This window comes from Rosa chinensis, chromosome 1 (assembly GCF_002994745.2).
Source record: "Rosa chinensis cultivar Old Blush chromosome 1, RchiOBHm-V2, whole genome shotgun sequence".
NCBI lineage: Eukaryota > Viridiplantae > Streptophyta > Magnoliopsida > Rosales > Rosaceae > Rosa > Rosa chinensis.
Window position 1 is genome coordinate 29,887,916 of NC_037088.1, and position 20,808 is coordinate 29,908,723.

A 20,808-nucleotide genomic window follows, 5' to 3' on the forward strand; every position below is an offset into this window, starting at 1 on the left:
GCTGATGAAAGCCAACAAAGACCTCGCATATGCATAGATTCCCCAACAGCAATGGTTTTGCAATAAGATAGCCATTTCTCATTTTAGACTTCTAGTGACAAATGATAGTCATTAACTCATTACCTACTCTTGTATATTGATCCATAAAAGTAGAAGCCAGAAACTGGCGCTTCAATTATAAATTACAGACCAAGTTCTACATAACTTCCACGATATCCAACAAACCACATTATGCCATCCCATGCATGTGCCTAACCAGAAGGTAGCTATTGAACCAATCTTGACAGCAAAATTTTTTAAAAAAATAATAAATAAATAAAAAAATTGCCAAACCATTTTAGCTTTCACCAAAACGGCAGTCATAGATCCAAAGAATGCTACCAAGAGCATATGTACCACTGAAAAGAGAGTCACTTATGAATGAAAAATCAATCGCAAATATTTGCTGGCCTATTCAAAGATATGAAGTAAAAGTGCCTCTGGGTATTTTGAACTATTATTTCCTTTAAAGTAAGTCAGGAAAGGATTACAGACAGATTATATATGATACTTATCATGAAGCAACCAATTTGGTGGGTCAAAATTTCAACAATTACCTGTCTATGAACCACAACTACAGACTGAATGATGTTCCAAATACCATTGTATGAGATATGAGAAAGTAGCAAAGTAGAAGTAACAAAAGTATTTCACAGACAGTGACACAGTGATTGATGAAAGATAAGAGTGTGATTTCCCACAAGCACTATAAACCATACCTTGCCATGCCAGTGGAGATATCAGCAAGATATATCTCACAAAACAAGTTGTAGTGTAAAAAAATATATATATTATATAAATAAATAAATAAATAAATAATCTCTGTGAATCACTCAGTTCCGTAATTTCCACTGGACAAAAGGAACCAAAGTTACAAGCAAGAAAGCTAACCACTCTTAAAAATGAACTGGGGTCGTCAGACACAGGGACTTGTCAACTGAAGATATAGCTGGTAGACTGTCGACAACATTTCAAGTATACAAAAAACATTAGCATTCCTGCTTCCTTTAAGAGTAAATTTTACTGATTTCCTTGATCTTATGCAACAATCTCAGAGAATATAAAGTCAATTATAATCTCAGAGTAACTAATCAAGTATCTGCGAGAGATTACTGTCAAATAAGACTGTATACAAGATATACTCACAAGAATGTTCCACTATCCCATAAAACAGAAGTCCCAAGGTCCAACTTCTGCTAAGTGAACCAATAAAGTACACTGACCAATCAAATTTTCCAAGGTTTCAAAAAGTGTATGTGATCTCTTTAAGCCTCATTTTGTCACCTGGATGCTGAAGGAATACAGCCACAAAGCATCAAATTAAACATTGTCCACATGCCCTTGAGAATATGTTTTCAAATCATAAAAAACCAACCAATTCTGACTCCTTGCCTGCTGGAAATCTGTCCTGGCATGCTCTTCATATCTTCATCCCCATTAGCCTCTGTGCCTTTTACCATGTCATTCATTTGGTTTATCTCTGATAACTAGATTCTTCAGCAACCCTGCACCCAACCTTGAGATGATTCACAGCCAACCAGCCCAAGAATGGTATCCACGCTCCATGACCTCCACTGTGGAAATCCATTCAAAATCTGATAGTCCCAGGACAAACAACTGTGGTGCCTATCCATGGCAAATCACTCCCCATTTAGCAGTGAAACTTACCAACCCACTCACCATTGCTATCTTTATCAGAACACACATTTACAATGATCAGTTTTGAGCTTGAACCATCCTTGAGAGAGCATAAACTCTGTTTTACTTTTATGCAGAGTATTATGTCTGTAAGCAGCGGACCAGTGAATAGTAGCTCGCAAGATATATTGATATACAGCTGAGTTCAATGGTGATATGGTTCAATTCAGCTCTTCATTTACAGTTCCATATATGTCATAAGGCAAAGGAAAACACTACCCCAACATAACCGCTGAGATCTCAAATTTTCACCCAGCCAATCCTATTAGTCTGAGACCATGGGGACATCAGGAGCCACCTATAATTCTAAAGCATTAGGGCAACACTGAAACATGAGACATGGATCCATACTGCCAAGAACATAGTGTATCTAGAACATAAATTCAATTTCCTTTGCACATAACAACCAAAATAACAAGCTTATCAGCCAAACAATGTCTTCCTGACCAGCAGACTTAACATCCTCTCTAGCAGAAGCCCTCACATTCCAATGATTGCATACAATGGCATTCATCATTTAAAAATTCAGCAACACAAACCAAAAAATGAGATAGTCCAACTAATTAAGCCATAGTTTCCACATATTCAGAGGCATCCTCATCAGCCTCATCCCTAGATTCATATTCAGTAGCTTTCATATTCTGAACTCTCATCTACAGTATCAGCTTCTTCCTCCTTCACCATGTCGGGTCAGATCATTATGGAACTCAGAGGAGGAATCAATTGATCCAAATGAAAATATTTGAGTTGCCCAACTCAGGAGCTTATGGCCATAAATGGGATCATCTAACACATTCTTTTTAGAACCCTCTACAACCACACTTTGCTGATGTGCATACTCAACCAGTTTAATAGGAGTCTTATGCTTGGAGAATGGAAGCAGAACCATGGGAATGGTAAATGCTTTCCTTCTGTAGATCCCAGTTCAATGGGAACTTGTTGAATCCATCCGCCTACACTGCTACACGTCTTGCTTTTACCTTTATGTTGGGAGTTACTCCACATACTGCATGTCAATCCACCCAAACGCTATTGCACGTCCTCAAACAGTCAAATCCTTGGGTTTCCCTAGATTCAAAGGCTTATTTGAAATATCTCGCGAAGAACCTGAAATTGAAATGTAATGCCTCTTTATGTAGTCTTTTCTTTATTAACAATTTCTTCTTGTAGATGTTCATTGAAGCATGTACAGAAAGTTCTTCAAAGATCCTTTTCCTTCTAATTTACATTAGACAGAAGGACAATATGCTAATAAAAGCCCCGCAAAAAGTGAGAAAACGAATCATAACTTTAGGAAATATGAATCATTCACTTTTTTTCTTCCATCTTCCAAAAAATTCTACTCAACCAGAAAGAAATTTTGAACCACAATATTGTGTTTTTAATTACTTAAAGCCTATGGAGAAGTTCCAAAAATAATCCAACAAATGAAGTCATACCATCATGTACCGGGTATGTAGAAGCAATGTTGATAGCAATTCATCTTAAGAACCAGAAAAGCCAGAACGTTTTACCATACACCAAAGTTACAATTATAAATAACAAGCACTCAAAGAGGAAGAAAGCTAGCAAGAGCTATTACCACTGATAAGAGAGTCAGTTCTAAACCAAATGTTCCTCCCAAGTTTTTGCTGAACTATTCACAAAAATTTACGAACTGAAAACTAGCCAATAGATTTATTTGCACTCTTGGTCCAAAAAAGAGAGTCAGAAGTGGATTAATAATGTGAATATAGACAATACTTTATCAGGACTCAGGAATCAGCCAAATTTGTGCGTCAGATTATCTTTCTATGCTCTATCTAACTATGTTTTTAGCGAACTTGGCATAGTTTTACACTCTTATGTCAACAGGACACAGCTGAAGCTTTGTTCATATCACTTTGTTTCAGATCAGATAAACAAAACAGAAAACAAAACGAAAAAGATACACACGCATCCACAGCAGAGGAAGGATTGCATTAGCAGAGGCACAAGCCTGTTACTATATGAGGCCCAAATACAGATCAAAACTAAAGATGGCGGCATTATCTTTCAAAAGACTGAAAGAGCATGGCGCAGTAAAGTTGGCTTTTGAAAATAGGCATGCATAAGGAAATGAATGCAATGCTTGAACACTTACCAGCTCATGAACCATTGAACAGTCCAACTATGAATATCCTTCAAAATCTGGAAACACCTGACCTGTAGTAAATTTAAGAATTAAAAGCAACAGCATGGATCAATATGTTAAGAGCCAGATAATTTCAACCGGAAAACTCAATCAGATAAAGCACGCCGTAGTGTATTCAAAACAGAAAAAAAAAAAAATCTTCAGTAGAATCACTCTAGTACCAAATATTACAAAGCTAATACACCCAACATATTTGAGCCTCAAATGCTTTTTGCCAAGAGAACACAAACTATACATGATCTCTTCAATCAAACCTTCCTGTGTCAGTCATCCAAAGTCTGACAGAGCATCAAATTATTTGTGTATGTATATAACTTCTAAGTTGCTTTTCGCTAGTAATAAAATCACCAAAAGCATCCAATGCCGCCTCGGAGCTGGCCGGAAACCCATTCTCAAACTTCTGCCGTATCGCCAACGCCCTCTTCTTCATCTCCTCATCCCCCATCAGCTTCTCTATCCTCTCACAACATCCTCCTTCCTAACCATCTCCGACAAGTCCTCAGCAACTCTGTAACCAACCTTCAAATGGTTCACCACCAATTTTGCATTGAAGTACTGATCACCTCTAACCGGCCACCCCAAAAACGGCACTCCCCGGCCCAACGCTTCCGCCGTTGAGTTCCACCCACAATGTGATAAGAACCCACCCGTTGATGGGTGGCTCAGTATCAACAGCTGTGGTGCCCATCCCCGTATTAAAACCCTCTCCCCCACTTTGCTCTCCAACCCATAGCCTGGTTCGGACCCACCCGACCCGGGTTGGATGACCCAGATGAACGGCCCGGTCGACTCCTCCAATGCGCCAGCCAGCTCCGGATACTCTTCCGGAGTCGGACCCACTTCACTTCCGAACGCCACGTACAACACCGACCCGGGAGGCTTTCCGTCCAGCCACTTAACGACGTCGTCTTCGGTGTAGTTCGATTGCCGCTGCTTAGCTCTGATCTGACGGTGGCGGATTGAAGAATCCGACGGCGACTGCCAATATGATTCCGGTAATAGCGGGCCCACTCCCCACGTCGGAATCCCCATCTGCTCCGTCATGTAGTCGATGAACGGACGCTCCAGGTAGTCACACGTGTTGAACATCAACGCTACCGAGCCTTCCACCTCCGGGACCCACGGCGGCCGTTCCCCGGTTTCGGCGGACCTCCTCTTCTCCTTCCTCTCCCGCCTGGTGGCCGCCCGGTGGACCGTTCGGACCGCCGGGTGATGGGCCGCCGGACGCCACGTGGCGGCCAAAGGGCTTACGTTTGAGATCGGAAATAGTGAGAGCCATTTCTTCGGGTAGCCGGGAATGGGCGGATCTCGTCGGGCGGATGTCTCCGGCTTGGACCTTCACGAGCCCCACTCCATGGGCGGCGCACGCGCCGAGGTGAAGAATCCGACGACGGACGTCGATTTCCAGAAGACCTCCTTGGACAGCCATCTGGAAGTCGATCACGGCGCAGAAGCCGGGGGCGGTGGACGTTGGCGAGGTGGCGGTCGAGGTCCTGGCGGCTTGGTGCGGAGCGGGTCGGGTCCGGTCGGGTGGCGGAAGAGGCGGTGTTGGAGATCTGGCGAGTGGGTTTTGGGAAAATGAAGGAGGGATGGCGGAGGAGAGTGGAGGAATGACGATTGTGTGGTATGGCGGGAGAGAGGTGTTGCAGAGCTCATGCATGGTTGAGGTGGCTTGCCCGCTGCTGAGACTAGAATTCTCTCGACTCGCCATGTTTAGTTTGATCGCTGATCTATTGTTTTGGAAAAAGGCTTTGTCGTTATAAGTAGAGAAAGATAGGTGAGGGGTTTGATAGCTCAGTGTCTCAACTGGCTTCAAGCTGTCATTCAAGAGAAGGGGACGTTTGACTCTATGGTTTAAATAATATTTAACCGTTGGACCGTCAGGTAGGGATTACTATTTTTAGTTATGAGCTAAGAAATAGAAGACGGACCCAAAAGAGCGAAGAGAAGAGAAAAAGTAAGAGAGAGATGGAGGAAGCGAAGGGAGTGGTGAAGCATGTATTGTTAGCCGAGTTCAAGGAAGGAGTGACTGAGTCGGAGATTGAGCAACTCATCGGAGGCTTTGCCAACCTCGTCAATCTCATTGATCCCATGGAGTCCTTCCACTGGTACTACCCACTCTACTATTTTCCCGCACACTCAGCTTGTGATGTAGTTGATTCTGTTTTTAGCCTACTTTTGGTGATTTGGTGCTTGTTGGGATTCAAGCATCCAACTTTAGCTAAATTTGTAGTTAAATGGGCTGAGTTTTGCAGGAAACCTAAAATTCTAGGCTTGAATCTGAAACCCAAAATGCTAGGCTTGAACCTTGATGACCCTGTTGGTATTGTCAGTTTCACTATTTTCATGTTTGGCATAAAATTGTGGGGATTATATGATTATATCCCAAATTTCCAGTTTGTATAGGTGGAATTACGACATTTTGATCAACTAGTTCATCTAACCGAAAGCTCAATCATTCACACGTACTGATCAAGTTATCTAGCTTTTCATGGAATTTTAGACATGACTGACTATATTACTTGGCGTGAGAAGTCCAGCACTTGAAACTGTTGCACAACTAAATGCACTCTCCAAGTTTTGCCAGGATTAGACAAGTTTCTGTTGATTAGCGAGTCTCAAGTATGAGCATATGTGCTTATATCATTTTATGAATGGTTTGGGATCAGGGGAAAGGACGTGAGCATTGAGAACCTGCATCAAGGTTCACTCATATCTTTGAGTCCAGCTTTAAGAGTAATGAGGCTGTTGCGGAGTATCTAGCTCATCCTGCCCATGTGATTTTGCAAACTTGTCCGTCCCCATGTGAGAAAGTCCTTGGTTTGATTACACCCACTACAGTTCGTGTCTGAATCCGAAGAACAAGGGGCCTTTCATCCTGCGTTGCGCGCTCTTATGTAATTGACTTGTTTCTGTGAACACTTACATTGAGTGTGTTCGAAAAGCTTTATGCAATTGCAATAATAAATAGATGGCTGATATCATTCCCAGTCATTGGTTGTGTTTCAATTCTCACTGCATTTCTTATTGATTATTTTGATGCTATTGAGTTGTTTGAGTTTGTTATCCCCTTACCATAACATTGGTCTAATTGAATTACAGTATTTGTGCAGTTTGGACTCTTGTATTCATCAAAATGCTCATTGATTTTATTCAGTCCAAATTAACTGCAAAGACATTTGCCTATTCCATTTCACATATAAAACTTCAAAGAGGCTCATATTAAGATTAAGATCATGACGGTGCAGCCCACATATTCAAAGATCATAATATCCTAAACCTAATACGATGCCAATTTATGGAGGATGGAAGAGCCATGAAGCCCATATCCTCATAAAACATTGTAAACCTCTGATAACGATAATTATTTCATTATGATTTCACCAAAATCTCAAAAGAGCTAAAATATACTGAGAGAGTGGCTAAATATCATGACTAGTATTGCTAACTGTGATGGGTCAATATGTCCTTGAATCTGTCTTCACATTATTAAACATTGTAGCAGCCTCACGCTGCAGGCTTACATTATAGTTACCAGACCTAACCTTCTCTTTGGTCTCCTTAGAGCAGCAATGGCTTTATTGCATGGCCAGGAACATAAGCTGTATGGCATTCTTCAATTAGGATTATTTGTTTAATTGCTTTTTCCAATTGATTATTGCTGACTCGTCTGTGTAGCATTTGAATATGTAAAGTCTGTAGTGCTCATGGCAAGGCTTGAAGGACGGACTTGATCACAATAGGATTAGAACTCAGAAAATTGAACAGAGAAGAGCGACTCAGGACTCTGGTATTGGAGCAAATCAGCAAACATATATACTTATCTATGGTAAAAGCATAAGAGGATGTGGTGGTAGTCAGTACAAGAAAGACATTAGAACATGGAAGCTATTGAGAAAGAAGATGAAGAAGAACCATTTTGTGATTTTTGTTGGCTTGAGTGATCGAGTGTATAATTTCATGTACTACTTAAAGTCTTATATTTCTTCAAGGTGCATTGTCATGTTGGAATTTAAAGGCGTTTGAAATACTAATTCATTTTAATGCAGTGGAGCAGTTACTTTAATCAGTAATGGTCATATATATCTTCGCCATTTGTCTTCGGTTCATGATCACTGATTGTCATAACAAGCCATATTCTTTTCCCACATTTGTACTTCTGGGGTTCTTCTCCACTGGTTGTCGTACACATTAAAGATCAGAACTGCTGCCAGGCGCAAAGAATCACCTATAAAAGCAATTGTCAATTTGTCATGCCTGCATTCTGAAAGGCAGAAGTGCAGGACACTACATTTAGGACACTGATGAAGAAATGTAAACAACTGTTGTATGCACAGCATCAAAGCTCAAACTCTTGCATGAAAAGCCATGCACTGTTCATATAATTAAAGTATTCAGGAGTTAGAACGTATGGATCATAGTTGTCATGACTTGGGGAAGGATAATCAGAAGCAAGGGAATCTTATGCTTATAAGTCATCACATTCAAAGTGTACAATAATTTGATAATACTATAAGACGAACTGTAGTGCAAGTTAAGAATTGCAGCAGTCAATACTTAAGTAGCATTGATGGCTTGTAACATGTAACATGGTTAAATGAATTTTACTTCTTCTTCTCAACTCAGACACTTCGCTCATCAATATATACAAATGGACAACATTTCACATACAGAAGTTATCATGGAATTTGTAAGCTTATATGATATCTGAACAGTCTAAATTTATATATGCAATATATAAAACTACTCGTTCAAGAATACCACAAGAGTTTACACAGAAGCAGCTGCAATTTATCTCGACAAGCCCTCTTTTAATTTCTTTTGGTTACTAGTGCCTAACAATAACAGCCCATGTTTATAACAAGGCTGGATTTCTTTATTTGTTTGCCATTTGATACTTGAATAATGTCGAGACCTTTAAATTGGATACGCATTGCGTGTGTGACTGCTAGTATTAATTAGCAGATGCATAGGCTGCTGTGTTATTTATTTCTGAGCTTGTAATCGGATAATCAAGCTGATCAGGTTCTGGATTGATTAAGGAAGCAGCTTTATTCTATCTTTAAGAATTTTGAGCCCTTGTATCTTCCAAGCATTAGCAGATGGCCATTGGTTTGTGCCTGGTGATTCCAGGAAGGTTGATCCATCAATCACTCTCAAGCCTTTAACACCATAAACCCTATAATTCTTGTCGACCACTGACCCCATAGTGCAACCACCATGGTAGTGGTAGAAGGTTCTGACAGTCGTCTTGCAGAGTTTCCGGAGCTCGTCTTGAGTAGGCATCGGCTTGTTCGGTGTTCATTCGAACCCAGGAAGGAAGCGATTGATTTGGACCTTAAAGTTAGCTCAAGCAGCTGGGTCAGCGTCACACACTGTGCAAGTCTTTCTCGCTTGATAGGTAGTTGAATGTCACTGATGGTTTGCTCTGGGGTCGGTGCTGTTGAGTTCAAGCTTTCCTACGGAATCTGGGAAGGCAATTTTGCCAGTAACGGGAATTATTGTTTCATTGAAGCTAATAGGTAAATTATTACATTGATTATGAATTTGAAGTCATCTGCTATACAACAACTTTTGGAGGTTGTGGTGTACGATATTCCGGGTTGAAGTTGGCTAAGATTCCAATAGCAGCATTGTCTTGCATTCCTTCTCCAACTCCCTTTAAGTCGAGTACGAGCGGGATTTCAAAGTTGTTTAGCTGTTCTTGAGGGCCAATGCCACTTAACAACAAAATCTGAGGCTGCCTAAAGCTCCTGCTGTTAGTATCACATCACCCCATGAACCCGAGTTATCTGGCTGCAGCTGTTCACGTAAGCTTCATAATTCTGTTTCCGAGCTGCCATCCTCTTGATGAATCTTATACCTCGAGCTATCTTCTCATCTGTGGTACCTGCAATCATTACATCATCAGAGACAGAGGGTTATCTTACATATGTTCATTAGATGCTATTTTAAAGAACTACATGCTTACGAGTTCTGTAAAAGATGACTTTGTTTACAGTTGCATTCAAGAGAACTGTGATCTTGCTTGGATTTCCTGCCGGTAGAAGATCAGCTGATAAGTGTCTTCTTCCCTGATTATCGTACAACTAGCACCAATCTTTGTCCCTGAATATGCTCCAAACTAAAACCATTATAGGGGCAAATTCCAGCTTCAAGAAAGCTAGTCGCAACAACATTCGACCATGGAGTCAAATCAGGTTTAGAGATGCTTAATCTAGATTCCACCATTCATAAGCATCCCTTACTCCCTTATTATCCCACCCGACCTTTTTCACAAAATCCTTACTTGCTCTGCTGTAAAACCCACCATTAAGAGCAGATGATCCTCCTAGCACCCGTCCTCTGAGATTGCTGACACCATCTTTCGAGACAAAACTTGTGCAGGTGATGTATATTCATCAGTTTGGAGCAATGAGAATCCATAGTACTTTGACTCTAAGATGAAGGGTCTCCATAAGGCGAGCCACCTCGTTCCACCAACAGCACTGAGAATTTCTCAGACAAGGTTGCAGCTAGGGGCAGCCCGCAGTGCCTCCGCCAACAACAATGTAGTCGAAGACCTACCGGCTACTTCTTCGACATTTGAAGTCATATAGGGGAATGTTTGCTCCGAAGAACATATAGCCAAGTGAACAAATAGAAGCAACAGATGCAATGAAAACCCCATCACCATGAATGTGATGAGAACAGTAGAATTGTAGAAGCTTCAAGGCTGGTAAATGAAAGTGGTTAACATATGGGAGATGTATATATAGTTTCAGGTTCTTGACTGTTCTCGGTGCTGGTAGCATATGATTGTTGAATAAGCATAGTTTCAAGTGCTGGTAGCATATAATTGTTGAATAAGCATAGTTTCAACTTTCAAGTGCTGTATAATTAATTGTTCAATAACCATAGTTCAACTTTCAAGTGCTGTATAATTAATGTTCAATACCATAGTTGAAGTGCTGGTATCATATAATATTGTGAATAAGCATAGTTTCAGTGCTGGTAGCATATAATTGTTGAATAAGCACTGTTCTTAGTCCAGTTCTTGACTGTTTTCAGTTCTCATCTATACTCTTGCGCGGGGCCTACCTTTGCCAATGGGGACTTGATCGTTATTTATAACTGATTCTATTTCACACCATTGTCAACAATGGTGATTAGAAATTTAATTAAATAATAATAATAAAATAATACAAACATGAATCGTTTCATAAGTGAGGGATGTGCCATCAAAAGCCACTGAGTATTCCAAGCATGTTTTAGACAAGAAGGGAAGCATTATTGGCGAACCCATGATCCCCTCCACAAAAAAAAAAACTAATAATTTTGCAGCTTCAAAACTGAAATTGACCTGCATTATCCTCATAAACTTTTTGAATCGGAGTGTATGAACGACCACCTGGTTAGACTTCCGAGCTATGCTACCAAGAAATCAATTTCCAGAATATTTTGGATTAGACCGAAACAATGATGTTTAATATGGTCATAAATCGATGCTTGCAGACACTCTTATCCGAGTCTTTTGAACGCTCTAGTTCATTAATAGTTTGAATCCCCATGATTCTGCTTTTCAAGAATCGAACCATGTTATAAGAAAGGTGGATGTAAAGAAGGAGGTTGCAAGTCCCCGAAGAAAGAAGAAGAAATTAAGTACGGAAAGCGAGAACTTTAATTATAAATACTTACTTGGTTAATTGAAGCTTGAAACCTTGAGTCTTGAATTTTTGAACTTTTGGAAGCTTGGACAATTGTTGATTGATGAAGGTTCTTTGGATGGCTCAGTGGTGATGGTAACAAAGGATTTTGGTTGCTGCCGAGTATTGCAGGAAGGTAGGCCGAAAGCTGTTGCTGCTATTAGTTCGGAATGTGCCCGGTTCGGTGGTTGGTTGGCTGGTTGAAGGAGTTGCAGGGCAGCGGAGACGCGCGGCTGTCTGGGAGGGTTGCAGGGGTAGGCTAGGACATGCGGTGGTGCTGCAGGGGCAGCAGGAGTGCGGCAAGGCTAGAGTGGGCTAGGTGCTACGGTATTAAGGCTAGAAGGTTTTGGGTTTTTGGGTTTTTATTTTTGTGGTTAGGGCTCGTGCTGATAACGTGTTTAAGGAAGAGAGAATTCTTGAAAGATTGATGAGAGAATTGTATATCATTATTGAGAATAGGAGCCCTATATATAGGGATTACAAAGTATATGTTCTAATGATACAAGGAAAACTATTCTGAATAGGACTAGGAATTCTAGAACATTCTCTCCTGTTACAATCATGTAACTACTAGTTTATATAGGCACACAAAACTGATTTTCCTTCAACACTGTGAACCAAAAAGTACAACATGCATAGACTCAGTCTCCAAATCATACATCACAAAGCCAACCATTTTTCAACTCTCTAATTAACTACATATACAGTATGTACCTCATCATTAGGCAGGGCGCTAGCACCAGTAATAGTAATATCCTGCTGTTTGTTTGTGCCCTTGTCAATAGTAGCGACGGAGAGTATACCATTGGCATCAATGTCAAACTTCACTTCAATTTGAGGAACCCCACGTGGTGCAAGCGGAATACCATCCAGACGGAAGCTACCAAGAGATTTGTTATCTCTAACAAATTCTCCCTCCCTTGAAGAACATTGATCTCTACACTCGTCTGCCCATCCGCAGCCGTTGAGAATACCTCTGAATTAGAGGTAGGTAGAGTGGTGTTTCTTGGGATGATCTTTGTCATGACACCACCAAGGGTCTCCAAACCCACTGACAGTGGTATCACATCCAACAATACAATGTCGCTTACATCTCCAGCTAATACACCAGCCTAGAATCAGGCAAATAAGAGCAGCACTAGTCAGGTAACCACAATAGTAACAAAAAAACCAATAACTATGAAAGCAACACGTACTGTCTGAAGACGATAAATATACACCAGTCTAATGTTATAAATATGTAGAAAGAAATCATGACCCACCTGAACTGTAGCACCAAGGTCAACAACTTCATCAGTATTGACTGTAACATTTGGTTCCTTCCCCGTCAACTTCCTGACAAGCTCCTGAACAGCAGGTATACGTGTTGAACCACCAACAAGTATTACCTCATCTAGGTCTTTGAAGGAGAGCTTTGCATCCCTTAAGGAATTTTCAACTGGTGTTTTAACTCTTTGAGTTAAAATATAAAAGAAACATTCAATATTTGGATTGCAAAATGTCCATGGATTATACTGTTATAAAACAAGAAGAATCTGGTAAAGATAGCACTAGAAACTTATTACAACAATAGTTCATACCTATCAAGCTATTTGAGCCCAAAATAACAATTTTTCCCGACGAGGGAGACTCGAAGAAATCTTGGCCAATATCTGTGGCCCAAGCTATATATTTTCGATAAGCTCGGAATATATTGTTTAGAGGCTAAATAAAGCCTACTTGGAGGCCAAGCAATTTTGGAGCAAATCTGAATATTCTTTGATTTATTATTAATTATGAAGATATCTGATAATTAATAGTGATTTGTTTGCTTGATTGCCAAGTACCGTGCAAGGGAGCAGATTGGGTTGATCAATTAAGGAATGATACAATTACCCTTCACTAGCCTTCACAAGCAATAATTATGGCTGCCCATGCAACTAATGGCATGCACGTACAGTATATACTTCCATGCAATCATGCTTGATGGTGGAACATATATGTATGTATATGATATATATGATGTGGTGGCTCATGCATGATTTAATTAAGGAAGGGATATGGTGGACACGTGAAGCATGGCACAAGTAACAAGGGATATATATATACAATTGCACATGCATGGCAGATAGACAATTAAGGCAGGTGAACTCCTTTGTTGCATACAAAAGCCAATACGTGGCTAACATATTCACATACATATTGCATGGCAGATGGGTCAATTAAGGAGTCCCCGCGACGAGTGCTCGCGAAGATATATATGAACATATATACGTGCATATCCAAAAGCTCACGACCAAGAGGAAGATTATGTTCAGGACTCTAAGAGGCAATTAACCCTTGCCTATATTCTAGCGGCGATAGAGGATAATTATTAATTATCGCTTACGATAGATATCAAAACTATTAAGAGTTTTGATTTGATTCAGGGCTAATAACTGTGGCCTAAAATATAGTATTTCATTCCTCTTAGGACGGTGAATCTGCAGTAGCCTATATATAGAGGCTAAAGACGATACAGAAAGGCTCTCTCTCAAATCAATCAATCCCAGCGATTACAAAGCCTCCCCGGAGCAAACCTTCAACCTCGTTGAAAGCCGGTGACCGCCCGCCAGTCCTAGTCTCCTCGCGAGCCGACTGCCAGTACTACTGCCACCGATACAACCAGCAAAGCAAAGGTAACGCCCTCGCAACCCAGCGAAGCTAAAGTCACGCTTTAGCAAAACCCGTGCTTTCTCCAACTTCCCAGTGATTGCTCTGCTCAGCCTTCAACGTTGAGTATCGATACGGTGAACGTAAAGAGACCACAACCAAAGCCCTTACCCTCGTAAGGCAAGAAGTCCTTTTCCGAAAGGCAAGAAAAGAACCCTGTGAAGAGGTTGGTGCTCTCCTCGTCCACAGCGCTTGAAGAAGAAGTCAGGTCAAGGGACTACCCAACGACTACACCCCGCGGTGCTGGCACGCCTGCGCAATCACTCGCTCAAAAGAGACAGTTTGCACACCAACTGGTTTTGGAGCCAAACATTTTGGCACGCCCAGTGGGACCAAGCTAAAGTCTTTTGTGTTCACCATCATTGGGATGCCAGAGGAAAATCTTTACCAAAGGAAATTCCTAAAGTGAAAAGATGGCCAATGTTGCCACCAATGACGACATGCACTACGACAAGAGAGGCTTTCGTTGCGAACCCTATTCCAGGGGAGCGACCTTCGGGAAAGGTGCGCGATTATCATGGAAATATCGAGAACCATCGCAAGAAGATGGACGCTGATTTTGCCAGGGGAAAAGCGAAGGCGAATCGGCTCACACGCGAATTGAACGAGCATATCACCCAACGGACCGGGATACCAAGCGACAAAGCAAGTCATGGAGGCCATCGCGAACCAAAAAGCATACCTCATCGGAGTTCGCGACCTTACGCAAGGAAGGTCCCAGCTTGACTACTCAAATCGGTTCACAGCAAGGCGAATTGGAAGCCAAAATCTTCTCGCGAAGAGGTTGTTTCTGAGGTTGAATGCCTACAGGTGGCAATAAACCTAAATGCCTCATTGATGAGTCACGGCCTTACATAGGGCTTTGCATGGAGAAGATGGTCAACAAGATTGTCCTCTGACAATATAATTGTCTCAGAACAAATATTGATTTTTCTACTGATCAAGCCAAATACGTGGCTATTGATCAGATGCATGGGGGCATGATATTGTCCAGGTTCACCCCCTAATAACCAGAAGCGGCTGTGTGATCAATTTATTATGATGTTGCTATTGGTGTCATGACCATGCAAAGGGTCAAGAGCATGGCCTATTGATTTCAATTAAAACATTGCTTATTCATCTGCGACCCACTTTGCAAGAATGACCATAATGATGCCTGGAAGAAAATGGAGCAAACAAATGTTTGATATGCCTATTTTTGCAGAGAGATCAATTCATCAATTTTGGTGATTCTAAATATGATCTCAACATGGGCCATATATGATGAGTATGATGATAATTATAATTTAATTATTGGTTCCAAAGTCATATGCAGGAGTTCAAGTTCTTTGGAGCTCTTTATATGGAGAATTTAGACACAAGTGGTCGAATCCAAAAGCCATTTGTGGCTTATTCTAGAGACACCATGTTCTATGACATGGTAGTTGGCGACAAGCCGATCTTAGGACATCTTCATCTCAAAACTCAATTGAAGATCATGCTTCGTCAACCAACAAGATACTTGGGGGCAATATCACTCCTCCTATGAGCCAAATTTCTTTCAAGTTTTTGACGCCGCGAAGTATCTTTGTTATTTTCCTGCAAGCTCTCACAGAGATGTTTTCATGTTATAAATTTTGATACGTCGGAGCTTGGAGTGAGGCATAGATGGCCTCCCTGTGGCCTTCTAGAGGTTGCCAAGCGCACTGATGATAGCTTCTTTATTGCTTCTAATTTTAGTTTGCATCTTTCTTTAGTTAGTTAAAAAATATATATATATATATATATATAGAAAAAGAAATACAAAAGAGAGTTATGCGGCGCATAAGCGACTGGCCGCGAGCGAAGCAAGCGACGCGAAGAGCGCGGGGCCGCGAGCAAATGGCTCGAGCGACTGGCCCCGACCAAGTGACCGCGGAGGACTGGCCGCGAGCTAAGAGAGGTGGCGCGAGGAAATGACCGCGAAGCGAGTGCTTGCGAAGGTGTCCGCGCGACCGACTGTCGTGATAAACGTTTTCGCGAACGCTTTCTAGCAAGTGTTGATCGCGTGAAGCGGAGTTCATTGATATACATCGCCTGGGTCTCGCCACGAGCTTCGCCAGAAATTTCCAACAAGCTATGCTCTGACTGAGGCGAATTCGATCTATGGGGCCAGCGAATGGTCTTTAATGGACAGTATGCCAGTACAGTGGCAGAAGTCGAGACAGAGACAAGGAAAGGGAGGTTCTCATGCCATAGCAGCTTCAGAGAGAGTTATAATCTCGTCGGCGAGGAAAGAAGCAGATTGATATCCAGGGGACTCATATCCAAGCAAGATTAATCACAGCTCCCACTGCCGCTGCGAGGAGTCAAGCACAATCTCCAGGAAGTAACTTTTGTTTCATTGTTTGTACACTGTCTGGTGGTAAATTAATCTCCTGTGGGTCATTCAGTTGAGTTTTCGTCCAAATCTGCGAATCTGAAATATGCATATATGGTGTTTGATGGAATGCCTGAGAGAACCTTTTGTGAAGATGACGTGCGCAGGCGTGGGGGGTCGAGGCAGAAACTATCATTCCTGGCTGGTGGAGTGCAAAGAACAGAGGCTTAATATTCGCCCAGCTCACGCTGGGAAGCATGTTAAGGTTTGAGCTCCTGCACTCCACCCAAATTTCACTAATCCCTAGCTAACTTGATTCTTCCCGACATCAAACTGGGGGGCATATATGGGCAGAGTATTTCAAATAACTTGACTTGAAGTGTCTTAATATTACCCGGGCCAAGACTCGTGGCCTAAAATTGTCTGAGTTTTGTTTACTTTTCGAAGAAAATCTGAATGCCAGTTACAGTGGCACTTGAAGAAGAACTTTTGAATGATCATGGACATTCCCATTTGCTGTCCAGTTGCATGACGCCTGTGAGTTGGATACGAAATAAGGATGTAAATGCTATAGAGGAATGCGAGCTCGCGAAGTGAAGCTACCAAGAAATTTTCAGAGTTTCTTCCCACAGTAGTCTTGCATCTTCATGACGGAAATTCTATTGAGATAATCTAGCCAGCAAGTGGCTCTAGTGTATGCCAGACACAGTGGCTATAGTTGCAGGGGAGAAAAGAAAAGCATAATTGATCCATACTACCATCAGGGACTTCTATTGCCCTCTGCACATCAAGCTAATTGAGTCGCAGTGGAGGAACGCATAATTAATTCAAACAGCAGGACCAACATTTCTTCTTGGAGAGATCAAGCTGCTACTGAGGAGGACCATCTCTTGCCCAAAAGGAATGTCTTTCTGCAGAAGTTTCATGGGCCAAATTACGTGAAGCTGGAGATGAGGAGGAGGAAAATTATGATGAGGAAGTTACCAGGAGAGGAACATGAGGTGGTTGAAAATGATGTTGATGTTCAGTCTATCTCTGTCTCTGGTGATGAGGGTGTGCATATTGCAGTGGATCATAAAGGACAAACATCTGAGGAGAATGGTTGTGAAATAGGCTCGTTAGATTCTGAAAATTTGGTTGATCATGCAGAAGAGCTTCAGGTTTACATCTCTCTCTCTCTCTCTCTCTCTCTCTCTCATGATCCTAGGACATACTTTCAGACAGAAGTTCCACACCATTGCCTGTTCTGTGCGTAGAAGACGGATTGGTGATCTTACGGTTTTCAGAAATCTTTGGCATTCATGTACCCTTAGAGCAAGTGCAGCGGTTTGCCCATGACTGGTCAGAGTCAAGAAAATCCTATGTGGTGACCTTGAGAGCAATTTTCATACTTGCACTGGTGGTTTTTTGCCCGAACAAAACTGACTCCTTCTTGACTACAGCCAAGAAATTAGTCATTCCCATGACTAATTTCATGACCAGGCAACAAACAGGCGAGCGGTTTGGAGAAGGAAGTCTGCAAGGGAACGTGGGCGACGTCAGCAAAACAGGGGAGAAGGAGACGCGCCAGCTTCGGAAGTGAGGGACAACCCGTTGACGCGTGGCGCCGCAATTGTTGAAAGACTGAAGAACACACTTGTCGCGTAGCGACATGCATGGGCCGGCAGCTGCAGACCAGTGGAAGAGACCCGTTGGAGGCTTTGAATTCTGATCCCAACGGTCATGAAATCTCAGCTCTCCATTTCAATTAAGATGCAATCCTACGGCTTACAATTAACATGTATATATATGCTTTGAATTCTGATCCAACGGTCATGAAATCTCAGCCCTTCATTTCAATTAAATGGGCAATCCTACGGCTTACAATTAAACATGTATATATATGTTTGTAACGTTAATAAACGGTAACTAAAAAAATTTAAAAAATTCTAAACATTTCTCTATAAATAGCTACCATTTATTTTACAACTCACACCAAAAATTTATCTTTCATAGTAACCAATTTTGTGCTTCCTCCTTTTCATATAGATCTCATCTTCCAAATTTATTTATATCCAATATGGCTGAAGAAATGGGAAACACAGGTCCAATGGAGGGATATCAAACTGAAGATGATAATATCCAAGACAAAAGGAGATGGACGGATGAGGAAGATGTTCAATTGTGCAAGTCTTGGAAAATTATTGGCAAGATCCGGCTGTAAGCACAAATCAGAAAAATAACGACTTATGGATGCGTGTGAGGCGACACTTTGTCGCAAATTGGCCCAGAGCGATCAGCTTCCTCTTTGCAAGGAAGGTGGAAAATTGAAGGTTGAACTCTTTGAGTGGCATTGTGCATTAAGGCAAGCAAAAAATTGGTACAAGAGCGGTTCGAATGCGGTTGATGAGTTATGTTTTTTTGATAAATCATTTAATTTGTTGATACATTAAATTAAAATATTACATGATAAATAATGTAGTTGATAAATAATGATGTAATTACAACGATGTTTATATTTATACTAATTGATTTTTATTGTAAAACGGGATAGATACTTTTTTATTAAAATTATGACCTTTATATTTGTTGATAAATCTTATTGATACATTATAGTAAAATATGTCTTGATAAATAATATAGTAATTATAATATCGTTTTAATGTAGTAATTGTTTTTCGTTATAATTAAAATATGTCTTCATTAAAATTATGACCTTTATATTTGTTGATAAATCTTATTGATACATTTTAGTAAAATATGTCTTGATAAATAATGTAGTAATTATAATATCGTTTTAATTGTAATAATTGTTTTTCGTTATAATTAAAATATGTCTTCATTAAAATTATGACCTTTATATTTGTTGATAAATCTTATTGATACATTTTAGTAAAATATGTCTTGATAAATAATGTACTAATTATAATATCGTTTTAATTGTAGTAATTGTTTTTCGTTATAATTAAAATATGTCTTCATTAAAATTATGACCTTTATATTTGTTGATAAATCTTATTGATACATTTTAGTAAAATATGTCTTGATAAATAATGTAGTAATTATAATATCGTTTTAATTGTAATAATTGTTTTTCGTTATAATTAAAATATGTCTTCATTAAAATTATGACCTTTATATTTGTTGATAAATCTTATTGATACATTTTAGTAAAATATGTCTTGATAAATAATGTACTAATTATATATCGTTTTAATTGTGGTAATTGTTTTTCGTTATAATTAAAATATGTCTTCATTAAAATTATGACCTTTATATTTGTGATAAATCTTATTGATACATTTTAGTAAAATATGTCTTGATAAATAATGTAGTAATTATAATATCGTTTTAATTGTAATAATTGTTTTTCGTTATAATTAAAATATGTCTTCATTAAATTATGACCTTTATATTTGTTGATAAATCTTATTGATACATTTTAGTAAAATATGTCTTGATAAATAATGTACTAATTATAATATCGTTTTAATTGTAGTAATTGTTTTTCGTTATAATTAAAATATGTCTTCATTAAAATTATGACCTTTATATTTGTTGATAAATCTTATTGGTACATTTTAGTAAAATATGTCTTGATAAATAATGTAGTAATTATAATATCGTTTTAATTGTAATAATTGTTTTTCGTTATAATTAAAATATGTCTTCATTAAAATTATGACCTTTATATTTGTTGATAAATCTTATTGATACATTTTAGTAAAATATGTCTTGATAAATAATGTACTAATTATAATATCGTTTTAATTGTAGTAATTGTTTTTCGTTATAATTAAAATATGTCTTCATTAAAATTATGACCTTTATATTTGTTGATAAATCTTATTGATACATTTTAGTAAAATACGTCTTGATAAATAATGTAGTAATTATAATATCGTTTTAATTGTAATAATTGTTTTTCGTTATAATTAAAATATGTCTTCATTAAAATTATGACCTTTATATTTGTTGATAAATCTTATTGATACATTTTAGTAAAATATGTCTTGATAAATAATGTAGTAATTATAATATCGTTTTAATTGTAGTAATTGTTTTTCGTTATAATTAAAATATGTCTTCATTAAAATTATGACCTTTATATTTGTTGATAAATCTTATTGATACATTTTAGTAAAATGTCTTGATAAATAATGTAGTAATTATAATATCGTTTTAATTGTAATAATTGTTTTTCG

General features: G+C 39.5%; 4 pseudogenes; 1 reads left to right on the forward strand and 3 right to left on the reverse strand.

The window, feature by feature from the left end:
- Window positions 1-4,199: 4,199 nt before the first annotated feature.
- On the reverse strand, window positions 4,200-5,060 carry LOC112164718 (annotated as a pseudogene).
- Window positions 5,061-5,783: 723 nt separating this feature from the next.
- LOC112164724 lies at window positions 5,784-6,762 on the forward strand (annotated as a pseudogene).
- Window positions 6,763-8,961: 2,199 nt separating this feature from the next.
- On the reverse strand, window positions 8,962-10,580 carry LOC112164730 (annotated as a pseudogene).
- Window positions 10,581-12,199: 1,619 nt separating this feature from the next.
- Window positions 12,200-14,949, reverse strand: LOC112164742 (annotated as a pseudogene).
- Window positions 14,950-20,808: the final 5,859 nt, after the last annotated feature.